Source organism: Pristiophorus japonicus, chromosome 20 (genome assembly GCF_044704955.1).
Source record: "Pristiophorus japonicus isolate sPriJap1 chromosome 20, sPriJap1.hap1, whole genome shotgun sequence".
Taxonomy (NCBI): Eukaryota; Metazoa; Chordata; class Chondrichthyes; family Pristiophoridae; genus Pristiophorus; species Pristiophorus japonicus.
The window spans coordinates 56,549,039-56,563,869 of record NC_091996.1 but is presented as its reverse complement, the minus strand read 5'-3'; positions in this window follow the sequence as shown (position 1 = coordinate 56,563,869).

Genomic DNA, 14,831 nt, shown 5'->3' with positions numbered 1-14,831 from the left:
GAAGGAGAAGAGGAGGAGCATCGGATCACTGAAATCTCACCGCAGGCACCATCACAGATACTGGCACGATGCGATCATTAGAGGCAAGCATACTGGAGGGGTCTGCACTGGGTGATGCACCGGGGACGAGCGGGCTATAGCAAGGCCAAGGGGAAAGGATAGATCGGGAGCCAGCTCCGCAGAGGGAGAATTCACACGCGAGCTCTGCTGCATGGAACTCAGATGAGGACCTCGATGGGGAGGCGTTCACAACAAGGGTGATGGCCATGCACACCGACATGATAGGTGCAATGGCAGGGGTGCCCGAGAGCCTCTCAGCAGTGGTCAGGTGCGTGGAGGAGTCGGCACTGAAACACTGCACAGACCTACCTCTATGCACACCATGGAGCCCATCATTTGCAGACGATGGTGGACTCCCAGAGAGACCGTGGGTCCCAGACCCCATGACACGTGTCATGGTAAATATGATAACTTCCATTGCAGCATAGGCGGAAGCAACACAACGCCTTAGTGCTGTAATGCAGACAATGGTTGCTGGCATCGAAGCTTGGACCGCCCCCATGCAATCTCAGCTGGATGCTATGCAAGCTCTGACTGCTGCCATCAGCGCTGGGTCTACCACCACTGTTTACCGGGGATCTCACGGTGTCGCAGCAGACCGCCAATCTGTGCTCTAGCAGTTTGGTGGGGATGCTGAGGTGCTGCCCCAGGGGAGTGGCAGTGGGTCAGTGGAGCAGGAACCTGCTGTCCTCTCTCAGGATGACAGCATTCCTGATTCCAGCACTGCCACTCCGCCATTGAAATTGTTGCTGCCTGTCATCCAGCCAGTCCAGACTGCCGCCGCCCAACCTGAGGTGGTATAGTCTGCAGTCGGGCCTTCCAGGCCCGGAGCTAGTTAAGCACATCCTGCAAGTCCATCTGCAGTCTCTGGCACCGACACTCAGCAGCCCTCCACCAGCCGTGTTGCAGCCACTGGGGAGACATTACGTAGGAGCAGTAGAATAGGTAAAGCCAATGTTAAGAGGGAATATAAGGATTTGCACAAGAATAAATAGTAAATGTAATTGGTGTATATGTATGTGTTTAATGTTTAATGATAAAAATGTAATTGGAATGTTGCATATTTGGTGGTGTCTCTCATTTGAGTTTTTGGGGTCCAGTATGGAAAGAGAAATTGATGTAATGATGGGGACGTGCAGACCAATCGCGAATTGGCATGGAATTCATTGGAACCAAAATCTGATCGCAGTCCTCCTTTGCATAATGCCGACTGAGTATCTGCCTCCTCCGTCACTGCAGCTGCTCCTCATCCTCGTCCTTATCCTCCTCCTCCTCCTCTTCCTCCTGCGGAGGTGGAGCTATGCCTGGTGGCTTTGGCTATGTCCTCTTAATGGCAGAGTTATGCAGCATGTAGCAGATGGCGACAAAAAGGGATACCTGCTCAGCCGAGTAATGGAGGACTCTACTCGAGTGGTCAAGGCAACAGAACCATTGCGAGCACTCAGATGGTCTGCTCAATGATGGTCCTGGTGCCTGCATGGCTCTCATTATATGAGTGCTGGGCAGGAGTGTTGGGGTTGCGGAGGGGAGTCATGAACCAGGTGGAGAGCGGATAGCCCTTGTCTCCGAGCAGTCAGCCACGAGCTTGACATGGGGGCTGGAAGAGAGCTGGCACACCGGTCTGGTGCCGGATGAATGCATTATAGCTTCTGCCTGGCATTGATGGTGAGTATTTGTTGTGTGGTCGCACACTAATTGCACATTAAGTTGTCATGTATCCCACACTACTGTATATAACTGTATCTTACCATGCTATACATGACTGTAACTAGATATGACCTGTAACCACAAGCATACGTTACCACTAGTGGTGCACTTGCAGGAGACTCTGCATACCTGTTCCACACAGGTATATAAAGGCAGGTCTCAGGCAAGTGTGGCACTCGAGAGCTGTGAAATAAAGGGTGCAGGTCCTGAGTGACCTTGACTTCAGCATGTGCCTCGTGTAAGCCTGTTCTGCAATGTCAGGACTTTACATAAGTAGCCTTTGCGGTTACGGAATACCTCAGGATTGTTATGCGTCCTGCACCATGGGGAAGCCTGCTATTCTGGCAAAGCCACATGCACACTCGCGTTGCTTCTGTATGGGGATGGTGAAGGAAACATAGTCCCTCCTCCTTCTGTAGAGAGACTCTGTGACCTCTCAGATACAGCAATGGACGGCAAACTTGGGATTGTTGGAGATGTTGGAAGGATCTGCTGGTGTAGAAATTGAGCGCAATGGTGACCTTAACTGCCACTGAGAGAGCCGCCCTCACCCTGGTCTGAGGCTCGAGGTCTAGTTGCAGGAGTTGGGAGAATTCTGCATCCACGTCCTTGCTGAATCGCAGCCTTAGAGCATACTGTTCCTCAGTTAATTAGATGTAGGAGAACTACTGCCAAAACACCTTGGGTAGGTAAGTCTCCTGTTGACAGCCTTGTTGGCGCCCTTCCCTGTCATGTATTCAACCAGCATTGTAACCCATGGATAAACTGACCTAAGTTGTACACCGTGAGAACACTGACCACTAGGTGGGAGACACTCCTAACCTGGACCTTCAGGTATAAAAAGGGAATCTCCACCCACCTTCATCACTTGAGTGCTAAGGAATAAAGGACAGGTCACAGACTGACCTTCTCTCAAACATGGGCCTCGTGTGCATTTATACTGTGTAGTAAGGACGTATCAATGGCGACAAGAAACTGGGATTTAAACCACGCGAGTATGGCCACTAGCAGAACAGACGAGAGGTACTGTGTTAAGGAATGATTGGGACAGAGATTCAACATTGTTAAAGCAGCACACAGTTCTCCAGGCAGACAAGGGCAGTCAGGCATGCCTCAACATGTAGTCGAACCCAGAGGGGGAGTTCGACAGAGACAATGGCAAGCTGAACAGCGATTCACGTCATTACAAGGGACAATGCGGCCAGTAATGGGGCCATCAGCACTTGTTAATGGTGCACTCAAGGACAATAACAGGGGCAGTCAGGGACGATCGACTGGCAAGGGACCTTTTGTTTCAAACCGCAACTCATGCTGGAGGCGTGGAGGCATACATTCAGCTGGAGTTTGCAGAGATGAGCAAAATACCTGCAGAAATTGCAGAAATGGACACTGGGGGAAATCGCTGGAAGCTGAAGTTCAGCGAGTTCATGTGGAGCACGTATACAGTTCATACACCAGGAAGCCACCAATAATGATGAAAGTGCTCCTCAATGATATCCCAGTATCAATGGAGTTAGACACGGGTGCCAGCCAGTCCCTGATGGGTATCAAACAGTTCGAAAAGTTGTGGGCATCCAAGGTCAGGAGACCAAAATTATCGCCGATTGACGCACAGCTACGGACTTACACAAAGCAAATCATTCCGGTGCTAGGCAGCGCCACGGTAGTCGTGACCCACAATGATTCGGAGAACAGGTTGCCACTCTGGATTGTTCCAGGGGACGGTCCCGCACTACTGGGGAGGAGTTGGCTTGCTGTCATGAACTGGAAATGGGGCGATGTCAATGCAATTTCCTCTGTGGAGCGAGTATCATGCTCACAGGTCCTGGACAAATTTGACTCATTATTTCAACCCGGCATTGGCACTTTCATGGGGGCCAAGATAGTGATTCACATAAACCCAGATGCCAGACCAGTACACCACAAGGCCAGAGCGGTGCCGTACGTGATGCGGGAAAAGATAGAAGGCGAATTGGACCGCCTGTTGAGGGAAGGCATCATCTCGCCAGTCGAATTCAGTGACTGGGCGAGCCCGATTGTGCCGGTGCTCAAGGCGGATGGGTCGGTCAGGATATGTGGCGATTACAAGGCCACCATCAATTGGGTGTCACTCCAAGACCAGTACCCGCTACTGAGAGCGGAGGACCTCTTTGCGACGCTATCCGGTGGCAAACTTTTTTCAAAATTGGACCTGACCTCAGCTTACATGACCTAGGAGCTGGCGAGTGAGTTGAAGAAGCTGACCACCATCACGACACACAAGGGGTTGTTTGAGTACAACAAATGTCCGTTCGGGATTCGCTCGGCTGCCGCGATCTTCCAACGAAATAAGGAAAGCCTCCTCAAGTCGATTCCAGGGACGGTGGTTTTTCAGGACGACATCCTCATTACGGGTTACAATACTGAAGAACACCTCCACACCCTGGAGGAGGTGCTATGCAGACTGGACCGGGTAGGTCTGCGACTGAAAAAGGCGAAGTGCGTCTTCCTAGCTCCAGAGGTAGAATTCCTGGGGATAAGGGTAGCAGCAGACGGGATCAGCCCTACTGCATTCAAGACGGAAGCGATCCAGAGAGCACCCAGACCCCGTAACACGATGGAGCTGCGTTCGTTCCTGGGGCTCCTGAACTATTTGGTAACTTTCTTCCCAAATTGAGCACGCTGCTAGAGCCGCTACACGTGCTCCTACGCAAAGGTCGCGAATGGGTCTGGGGGGACAGCCAGGAAAGGGCTTTTAATAGAGCACGCAATTTGTTATGTTCCAACAATCTGTTAACGCTATATGACCCATGTAAGAAACTTGTGTTAACGTGCGATGCGTTGTCCTATGGTGTCGGGTGTGTGTTGCAGCATGTCAATGCCAAGGGTCAGTTACAGCCCGTAGCTTATGCCTCCAGGAGTCTGTCCCAGGCAGAAAGGGGCTACGGGATGGTGGAAAAGGAGGCGCTCGCATGTGTATATGCGGTAAAGAAAATGCACCAGTACCTGTTTGGCAGGAAATTTGAGCTGGAGACAGATCACAAACCCCTAACGTCCCTTTTGGCCGACAACAAGGCCATAAATGCAAACGCATCGGCCCACATACAGAGGTGGGCACTCACATTAGCTGCCTATGACTACACAATTCGGCACAGACCGGGCACCGAAAACTGCGCCGATGCACTCAGCAGGCTCCCACTAGCCACCACTGAGGGGGCTACCGAGCATGGTGCTGAGATGGTCATGGCTGTTGAAGCTTTCGGAAGCGAAGGCTCACCCGTGACAGCCCATCAGATTAAAGTCTGGACAAATAGAGACCCGCTATTGTCTCTAGTCAAGAAATGTGTCCTGAATGGGGACTGGGCAGCCACGGACAGGGCATGCCCTGAGAAATTTAAACCATTTCACAGGTGCAAGGATGAACTCTCGATTCAGGCTGATTGCCTACTGTGGGGAAATCGCGTAGTCATGCCCCAGATGGGCAGAGAGGTGTTCATCAGAGAACTCCACAATGGGCACCCGGGCATTGTCACGATGAAGGCAATTGCCAGGTCACACGTTTGGTGGCCAGGGATAGACGCAGATCTGGAACTTTGTGTTCGCAGGTGCAACACGTGTGCCCAGCTTGGCCATGCGCCCAGGGAAGCCCCCCTTAGCCCCTGGCCATGGCCCGCCAAGCCTTGGTCACGCATCCATGTGGACTACGCAGGTCCTTTCATGGGGAAAATGTTTTTGGTTGTAGTAGACGCCTACTCCAAATGGATCGAGTGTGACATTTTAAATTCAAGCACATCCTCTGCCACGGTAGAAAGTCTACGGGCAATGTTCGCCGCCCACGGTCTACCGGACATCTTGGTCAGCGACAATGGCCCGTGCTTCACAAGCACTGAATTCCAGGACTTCATGGCAGGCAATGGAATTAACCATGTCAGAACGGCACCGTTCAAGCCGGCTTCAAACGGCCAGGCAGAACGAGCAGTGCAGATAATCAAACAGGGGATGCTCAGATTCCAAGGGGGTTCCCTACAAACCCGCTTATCACGTCTCCTGTTGGCCTATAGATCCCGACCACACTCGCTCACAGGGGTTCCACCCGCAGAGCTACTAATGAAAAGGACGCTCAAAACCCGATTATCCCTTATACACCCCACCATGAAAGAAATTGTCGAGAGCAGGCGCCAGTCACAATATCACTACCATGACAGGAATGCGAGGGCGCGATGTATTGATGTAAATGATCCTATTTTTGTCCTCAACTACGCTGCAGGGCCCAAATGGCTCGCAGGCACTGTGGTTGCCAAAGAGGGAAATAGGATTCTGGTAGTTAAACTTACCAATGGACAAATCTGCCGCAAACATGTGGATCAAACAAAAAGGAGGTTCAGCAACCCCATAGAAGAAGCAGAGGAAGAACACAATATAGAGTTCACTCCACCACAGGTGACCGAACACCGGAACCAAAGGGAGGAGAGCCCAGTCACTGTGGGCAGTCCGGACAGGCCGGAGGCACTGCATTCAGCAGACACTCAGGCCAGCGCCCAACAACCGGAGCCCCAACTCAGGCGCTCTACAAGGGAGCGTAAACCACCAGAGAGACTCAACCTGTGATCCCAATAAGACATTGGGGGGGGAGGTGATGTCATGTATTCAACCAGCATTGTAACCCATGGATAAACTGACCTAAGTTGTACACCGTGAGAACACTGACCACTAGGTGGGAGACACTCCTAACCTGGACCTTCAGGTATAAAAGGGGAAGCTCCACCCACCTTCATCACTTGAGTGCTAAGGAATAAAGGACAGGTCACAGACTGACCTTCTCTCAAGCATGGGCCTCGTGTGCATTTATACTGTGTAGTAAGGACGTATCATTCCCTCTGCCCACATTTTGCAGCCTTTCTCTGCATCACTTGCCTCTAACGGTGATCCTGGAGGGCGAGGTCTAGTGTCAGCACAGCCCCCATGAAACGATATAAATGTTGGACTATCAAAACTGCCCTCAATGAAAATCACAAATCATTAAGAGCCAGAACACCTCTTCAACTGCAAATCGCTCAAATCACTCAAAATGCCTGTCTGCCTTTGTGAAACTAAGAAGGAAACATTGTTGGGCAACTAAAACTTCACTGGATGCTGGCGCCTTTAAATAGCGCTTCTCCAGCCGACATCTGACTGAAACCCAACTGCTGACGCTGTCATTGTCAGTGCCAGGTTTGTTCCAAGAACCTTCTGGGTGCTGTGCACGGTGGTGATGTCAGCTTCGCCAGGCGCAACATAGCTTCGTGTTGCCGCCGCCGCAAAGCCGCTGCCAAATTTAACGGGAGGCGCTGTTCTCGCCACGCCCGGTTACACACTCATTTGCGTCCCGTTAGCGCCCCCCGGAGGCATAAAGGCCGGCCCAAAGTAACCACATTTCTCTCCCATAACATATAAAATGTGATCCTGTTATGTATTTTCTATTTTATAATTGTAAATGAAGTCTCCAGTGCAGTACTGAGGCAGTGCTGCATTGTGAGAGGTGTCGTCTTTCGGATGAGACATTAAACCGAGGCCCCGTCTGTTCTCTCAGGTGGACGTAAAAGATCCCAACGCACTATTTCGAAGAAGAGTAGGGGTGTTATCCCCTGTGTCCTGGCCAATATTTATCCCTCAAGCAGTGTTATTAAAACCGATGATCTGGTCATTTTCACAAAAACAGATGATCTGGTCATTATTACATTGCTGTTTATGGGACCTTGCTGTGCGCAAATTGGCTGCCATGTTTCTTACATTACAACAATGACTACACTTCAAAAGTACTTCATTGGCTGTAAGATGCTTTGAGATGTCTGGTGGTTGTGAAAAACGATATGTAAATACAAGTTTTTTTTTCTCCTAATGAGAAATTAAAGATTGATGTTATTCGGGCCTGAAAATGGAGATGATTTATTACATTGGAACATCTGATAAGCATTCCTAATATTAAATATGTTCATCTTTACAACTCCAAAGTATTTTAATTTTAATTCAATTTAAAGTTTGCCAGTTTAAGTGATGCACGATTGGAAATATTTTTTGCGTTGTAAACATTCTCACTGTTTAAAAAGAGAAGTGTTCCTTTTACAGATCACCACATGCTGAATTGTAAAACTGTCAGTTGAACATATGCCACAGTTTGCTGCAGTCTTGTCTTCATCTGTGAGACACTTGAAATAAATTCAAAGTAGAAGCCATAATTTTCTAGTTGTTTGCATGTTAACACGGCATCAGATCTCTTCACTTCAGTAGATAAAACAAATGAGAAAAATTACATGAATTTTGGAATATTACTTGCTGTGCAGACTGATGCAAAACAGCAGCTCTTCTGGTTTTTCTTAACATAGCAAAGGATTTCAAGTCTTTAATCTTGCCACTAATGCGTCAGCTGTGGTAGTGCTTTTGTATTATTGTGAAGTCATTTCAAATCTGTGTAAATTCAGGACTGGATGTATAACCAGCCACTGAACTGAAGGGGCGCCACATATCATTGACTGAGGCCTCGTCTGTCGGTTCTGGTGGTTTAGAGGGATATTAAAGATTTTGGGGCTCTATTGAAAGAAGAAGAGGGAGGACTGGTAGCTCGGCCAACATTTCTCATTCAACTAAGAACAGATTAACGATAGACTCACTTGATTGCTGTTTGTGGGACATTGTTCGTGTAGAATGGCTGCCACCTTTGTCAATGCAGCAACAGTTGGTGGACTTACAAGTACATTCTTTGTATGCTTTGAGACATTTGGATATGATAAGGCACTAATAAGATATATTATTATACTCCACCTCAGGGAGTGCTGCACTGTCAGAGGTGCCATCTTTCGGATGAGATGTTAAACCGAGGCCTTGTCTGCCCTCTCAGGTGGATGTGAAAGATCCCATGCCATTATTTGAAGAGGATTGGGGAATTCTCCCCGGTAATCTGGCCAATATTTATCCCTCCAGCAACGTCACTAAAACAGATTATCTCTTTGTTGCTTACGGGAACTTTGTGTGCGCGATTTGGCTGGTTCCTACATTCCAGGACCGGATTTCCGGCTTTCGGGATTTTCCGGCGAAAACAGTAACGATACGCGAAACTTACCGTTTTCGCTGCGCTACCGTTTTTAGCCCGAACTTTCGGCCTTCACATTTGCACCAGGAGCACATCGGCAAGTGAGGCGTTGCACGAGCATTCGCGGCGCAAACCACGAGTTTTGGCAACTTTAGTCCAGAGCCGGGAGCGCTGCGAGAGAGGCCTTGGGAGGGGAGAAAAAGAAAAAAAAATTCAAAAAAACATTCCAAAAACATTTACAAGACCCTTATCGAATCGCTGGAAACAAATTAAAAAATATAAACTTTAACTTACCTTTTTTGCAGGTTTTCATACCGCTGTTGGCAGGACCTGTCGTTGCATGTGGGCGTACCTCTCCTCCGGCGGTACTTGAAAGCACCAGCGCAAACAGGTACCTGAGGATCCCGCCCGGGCTTTGCAACTGGGTTTCCACCGCGGAAAGTCAAATCGCAGCGAAAACCCAGTCGCAAACCACACAGAAATCCGGCCCCTAGTGTACTTCATTGGCAGTAAAGGGCTTTGGGACATCCTGAGGTTGGGAAAGGTACTATATAAATGCAAGTCATTCTTTCTTCTTTTTGGAGCATGGGACCTTAGGAACCAGAGTAGATCAGTCAGCCCTTCAAGCCTATTCCACCATTCTATTCGATCATGACTGATCTGTACCTCAACTCCATTTAGCCGCCTTTGACCCATGTCCCTTGATTCACTCACCAAACAATTTTAATTAACTCAATATCCACAGCCTTTTGGTGGAGCTTATTCCGTATTTCCACTAAACGTTGTGTCAATAACTGCTTCCTAATTTTAATCCTAATTGGCCTAGCTCTAATTTTAAGGTTATGCCCCATTGGTCTGGATTTCTCCAGCAGAGGAAATAGTTTCTCTGCATCTACCCTATTGAAATCCTTTATCATTTTAAACATCTCAATTAGATCACCCCTCAATCTCCTAAACTCAAGGGAATACAAGCCAAATTTATGCAAACTTTGCTCATAATTTAATCCTTTAAGCCCCTTTATCGTTCTGGTAACTCTGCGCTGTGCCCCCTGCCAGGCCAATATATCTTTCCTGAGTTCGGACCACAAAACTAAATGCTGATAGAGTCAGACCAAGGCTCTTTTAAGCTCACGTTTGTACAGGTACTCCAATCCTCTTGAGATAAAGGCCAATATTTACTTAGCATAACTGGGACTGATGCAAGGAGCACTCTTTAAAAAAAAGGTTCCCAGATGGTCCAAAATTTCAAACTTAAATTTAGCGCACTTTAATGCAGTGAGTTGACTGTCTTCTCTGCTCTTCGCTAATATTATACATTTGACTGAGGTTTGTGTGGCGTGCTATGTACATGCAGAGACCCACTGTGTAACTCGGCACTGTCTGCTCCACATCAATCTAAGCAGGTAACAGTCTCAAATTGCCTAAGGGCAGAGTTAATGTGCAACGATTTCTGTTTCACTAGCTGTGCTAGTGAGGTATGCTACCCTCCAGTTCAATTTGTACTTATCAACCTTGTTTTATGGATGACTGTTTAGGTTGAAGTTGAAATCTACCAACGCCATGTACTTTCCCAACTGGGGTTGGTGAGGGAGGAGGTGGTTCAACAATATCAGCAGGAGTATACAAAAAGCAAGCCTCAGGCTTGATCTGATGCTGGAGAAAAGCAAGGCGAATCTCTCTGGAGAGGACAATCTCACCGTACTTCAGTTTGACACTGTACAGAATACAAATCTCAAACAGCATCAATACTTGCTTCACAAAGTACTCAAGCGTCCACTGGAATGCTAAGGCACTTACTCATGGGTCGATATTAACTGCAGCACCTACAGAGGGGAGAGAGCAACAGTGGGCCTGAAATTGCAGTTGGAGGCTTCCCGCGAGTGAATGCCTCCAATCAGCAAGAAAAGTACTCACCGAGCTGGCGCCTCCGTATCTTCGGACTCTTGTGCTCCTGGGCCTGCAGGTGTACACCTGGGTAAAGGGCCACGTATCCCAGGAATGCATGCGGTTCGCAAGCGTCCCTGAGATCACGTGGGTCAGGCCCAACCAATCAAAAGGGGGGATTCCCATTAGGCTTATCCGGATTCCATGTAATACAGAATCCCCATAAGCATATTAGGAATGACATAAAAAACACACTTTCACCCCACTTAAATAAAAAAGAAATCATCACATGTTTAAAATGAATAAAAATACAACTTAATTCAACATTTAAAACAAAAATTTAATTTTTTTGAAAAATAAGTTTAAACATTATTAAGGGGGCCAAAAATAATCTAAATCAATTTTAAAGATTTTTAAATGTTTAAATGATTAAAAAAATATGTATTTTTATATTTATTTAAACCTTTATGCTGGTAACTGTAGGTCCTATGCCTGCTTTTACAAGGCGTAAGAAAGTTGTGGGAATTTGCTGGACAGTAGTTGGGCAAATAGCTCAACTCTCCACCAATGATGTCCATTTCCTGCGCATGTGGATGATCTGTCAAGCTGAAACTTGATAGGTCACAAGTTCCAGGTTTTCACGCAAGCGCATGCGGAAACCCGGAACTTACGGGGCACTTACGAGTCATGGGGGGTGAAATTGCCCTGCGTCCCGATTGGGAGCGGTAACCTTCTGGGGCTGGGACATTCTGCGCCCGGGGAAGAAGTCCCGACCCCGCCGCGGAATTGCCTTTACCGCCCCTCAAAGGAAGCAGAGCGCAATCACGACCGCCTTTGGGGGCAGTTACCAGAGTACTACTGGGGTGTTGAGGGAAGCACTACCCGGATGCTCTGCTTAGCGCTGATGCGCTTCAAAGCCCCCCACTTCGGGCTACTGCGCACTCAGCAAGGCCACTGATGGTTATTTTTATGTGTTGGTTGAGGGATAAATATTGGCCAGAACACTGGAGAGAACGCCTCTGCTTTTCTTCGAATAGTGGCATGGATCTTTGTCATCAGCCTGAGAGGGCAGGCAGGCCTTGGTTTACATCTCATCTATACGGTGGCTCCTCCAACAGGGCAGCACTCTCACAGTACTGCACTAAAGTGGCAGCCTGAATTATGTACTCAAGTTTCTGGAGTGGGACTTGAACCTTGAGCTTACTGATTCAGAGGTGAGAAGGCTGCACACGGCGAACACAAAGCCCCTCTGTGATTCTGGCCTTTGGAAATTCTTTGATGTTGCAGCAATGTTCAGGTCGGCAGTAATATTGAACTCATTTCACTGACCTGCAGGACTCAGCTGAGAGCTTCACTCGTTGCGGCGACAGCAAAAAGATGGACTTAATGGCAAGCACCAATTATTTTTGACGTCAGAAAGAGAATGAGATTGGTGGATATACCATGAGGTAGAGTTGGGTGGATTCCAAGGTTCAGCATTGCCCTCATTGATAACTATGGTAAGACATGAGTTTACTGCTGTTTTTTCATGTATTGCTCTCTATTATTAACTCACTGACTCCGAGTGAAAGAGTAGTTTTTTATTCTTTTGGCAATTCTTAACTTTGACTAAATACTCTTCCATCCTACTCTAGGGTACAACTTGTCCCCATTACAAATTTCTCAAATGCTTTCAATTCTATCATAAAATATCCGAGATCCATCTAATCCCTCTTTGGTTTATTATTTCGCTCTACCTCTCAAAAGTGGTGTATCACTCGCCAAGACGTTGTGGGCATGTGAGCAAGGCAGCGTGCAGATGGCAGGAGGAAGTTGAAAAGCATTTTAATTGCTTCTTCCTGTGAATGCTTGATGAGTATACTTGAGATACAGGCAATATTTCAAGCTTATCTTATGTTCTTGGACCATATGTTTTCACAGCACATGGAAGTTGGAGTCTGTCGAGCCTTCATCGCAACAGATTGGGTCCCACATTAAGGTGTTTTGTTTGCCTGTAGAATGCAGATGGAGAACATTTAAAGCAAAGATTTTAAGTTTAATACGACAAATTGTAAAGTTGCATTTTCACAAATCTCCTCTTGTTTGTCTCAATGATTGATCAGGTACTTAGCAGCTGAACTAATGTGAATAAAAATCCTTTTGCTTTCATTGTCAGTTAGTTATTTTAACTTCGCAGACAAGGCAGAGAAAATAAATGAGTGCCTGTTTTTCTAACAAATTCCTCTTTCCTGATGCTAAAGCACGAACTACTGAACTGGAGCTGGCTTGGGCGGTAATACAGGCTCTTGATCTTCATACATGTTGAATCAATGTAAGTGGCTGTCATTGAGCTGAGTGATTGATATTGACAGAGTGCACTTCAGGGCTTTCGCTCGACTGAAATGTCAGGCTTTTCAAAGGTGACAAGCAGCAGTATAATATAGGATTGCTAAAGAGGGCCACCTACCCTTTATGATAGGCAGGCCCACGATGCCCTAGGGCCTGCTGCTCCAGCTCTTTTTATATCCCTGACCTGCGGAGATGTTCTCTCACAGGTCGGGGAGAACATCTCCGCAGGTCGGGGCTATAAAAAGAGCTGGAGGGCCGGGCCCTGGGACATCGTGGGCCACTCCGACCCGCGAGAGAACATCTCCGCAGGTCGGGGCTATAAAAAGAGCTGGAGGGCCGGGCCCTGGGACATCGTGGGCCACCCCGACCTGTGTGAGAACATCTCCGCAGGTCGGGGCTATAAAAAGAGCTGGAGCGAGCCACTGCAGCTTCCAGCGCGAGCTGACACAAATGTGCGACGGCTTTGAGGTGAGCGACTGGGTGATGTCATCAGGACCCAGGTCGCCGTTTGGAGCGTGGGCAGGAGCATCGGCGGGGCCCTGGTAGAGCAGAGGAGCATGGAAGGTCGTGGCGGACTTGCAATGAGTGATCGTGGCGGAGGAGTGATGAGGGATCGTGACTGAGATTTGGTGGGTGATTGTGACGGAGGTTCGGCGAATGTTTGGTGCGGAGGTGCGGCCGTAGGTCGTGGCTGGAGGTGCGGCGAGCGTTTTTGTGGTGGAGGAGCGGTGATGGATCGTGGCGGAGCTGCGACGAATGTTTGTGGCGGAGGAGCGGTGAGAGATCGTGGCGGAAGTGCAGTGAATGAGGGTACGGGGCCCAGGACAGCCGAGGGCCCAGGGGCAGCACGGGCCTGATCACACTGCGATATGTGCGCGCACTAGGTCCGTGCAGCAGAACGGGTCTCCAGTCGTCCTGTTTAACCCCTTGCCACTGGATAAAGTCCTAACTTTGTCAAGCCCGTGTGGTGGCTGATGTGCAACAGTTACCACACGTTAAAAAAATACACTCACAGGCATTTTCCACCACCTCAATTGGAGTTCAGGACTGGAACATCGGGTCCTTCATTGAAACATCTGTGACCTCATGTGGAAGCAAGTCATCCTCATTCGAGGGACCGCCTATGATGATGGACAGGGTGGAGGAGGCGGGGTTGAGCACACCTACCCATCAGACTCAAGTACCCCACTGAACATCAACCCACGATGCAGGCTTGGTTGTCTAGCATAATTTCAGAAGAAATCCCAGCCAGACCTGTTTCTCTGGGATTTCCCCTGAAGTTACATCAAGCGAATGGGAAACCCCCATGTAAATTACTGCCGTATGTCTTACAACTTTTCCTGTCTAAATCGTCACAGATGCACTTTGTACCAAGATCGCAGTGTTCAGAATACAGCCTGAGAAAGTCTGTGATGTATTTTCATTGCCGATCAATTTTTACTTTATAAATTTGTGGCTGTGGAATTAAAACAAAGTAATCCGATGATAAAGCCTTTTCTGAGTTGCTCTCTTGGGACAAATTTTGTTGTAGAACTAACAGTGAGGCTATCAGTGCTCATCTTTATTAAGGAGTAAATCGGACAGCAACTTCCGGCGACTATACATGCGCAGTTAAACATGGAAAGCAGGAAGTTGCTATCTGAGTTGCCCTGCTCCTGCAGAAGCTTCACTGTAAACAGTATCTCGTCGAGAGACTCGATATTCAATGCAACGGCGTGAAGTTGCTGTACTTATGTAATAGATACACACTAAACGCACCATAAAAAGTTAGAGCTTGTTCATTCCAGTGTAATACATTTTTAATAGC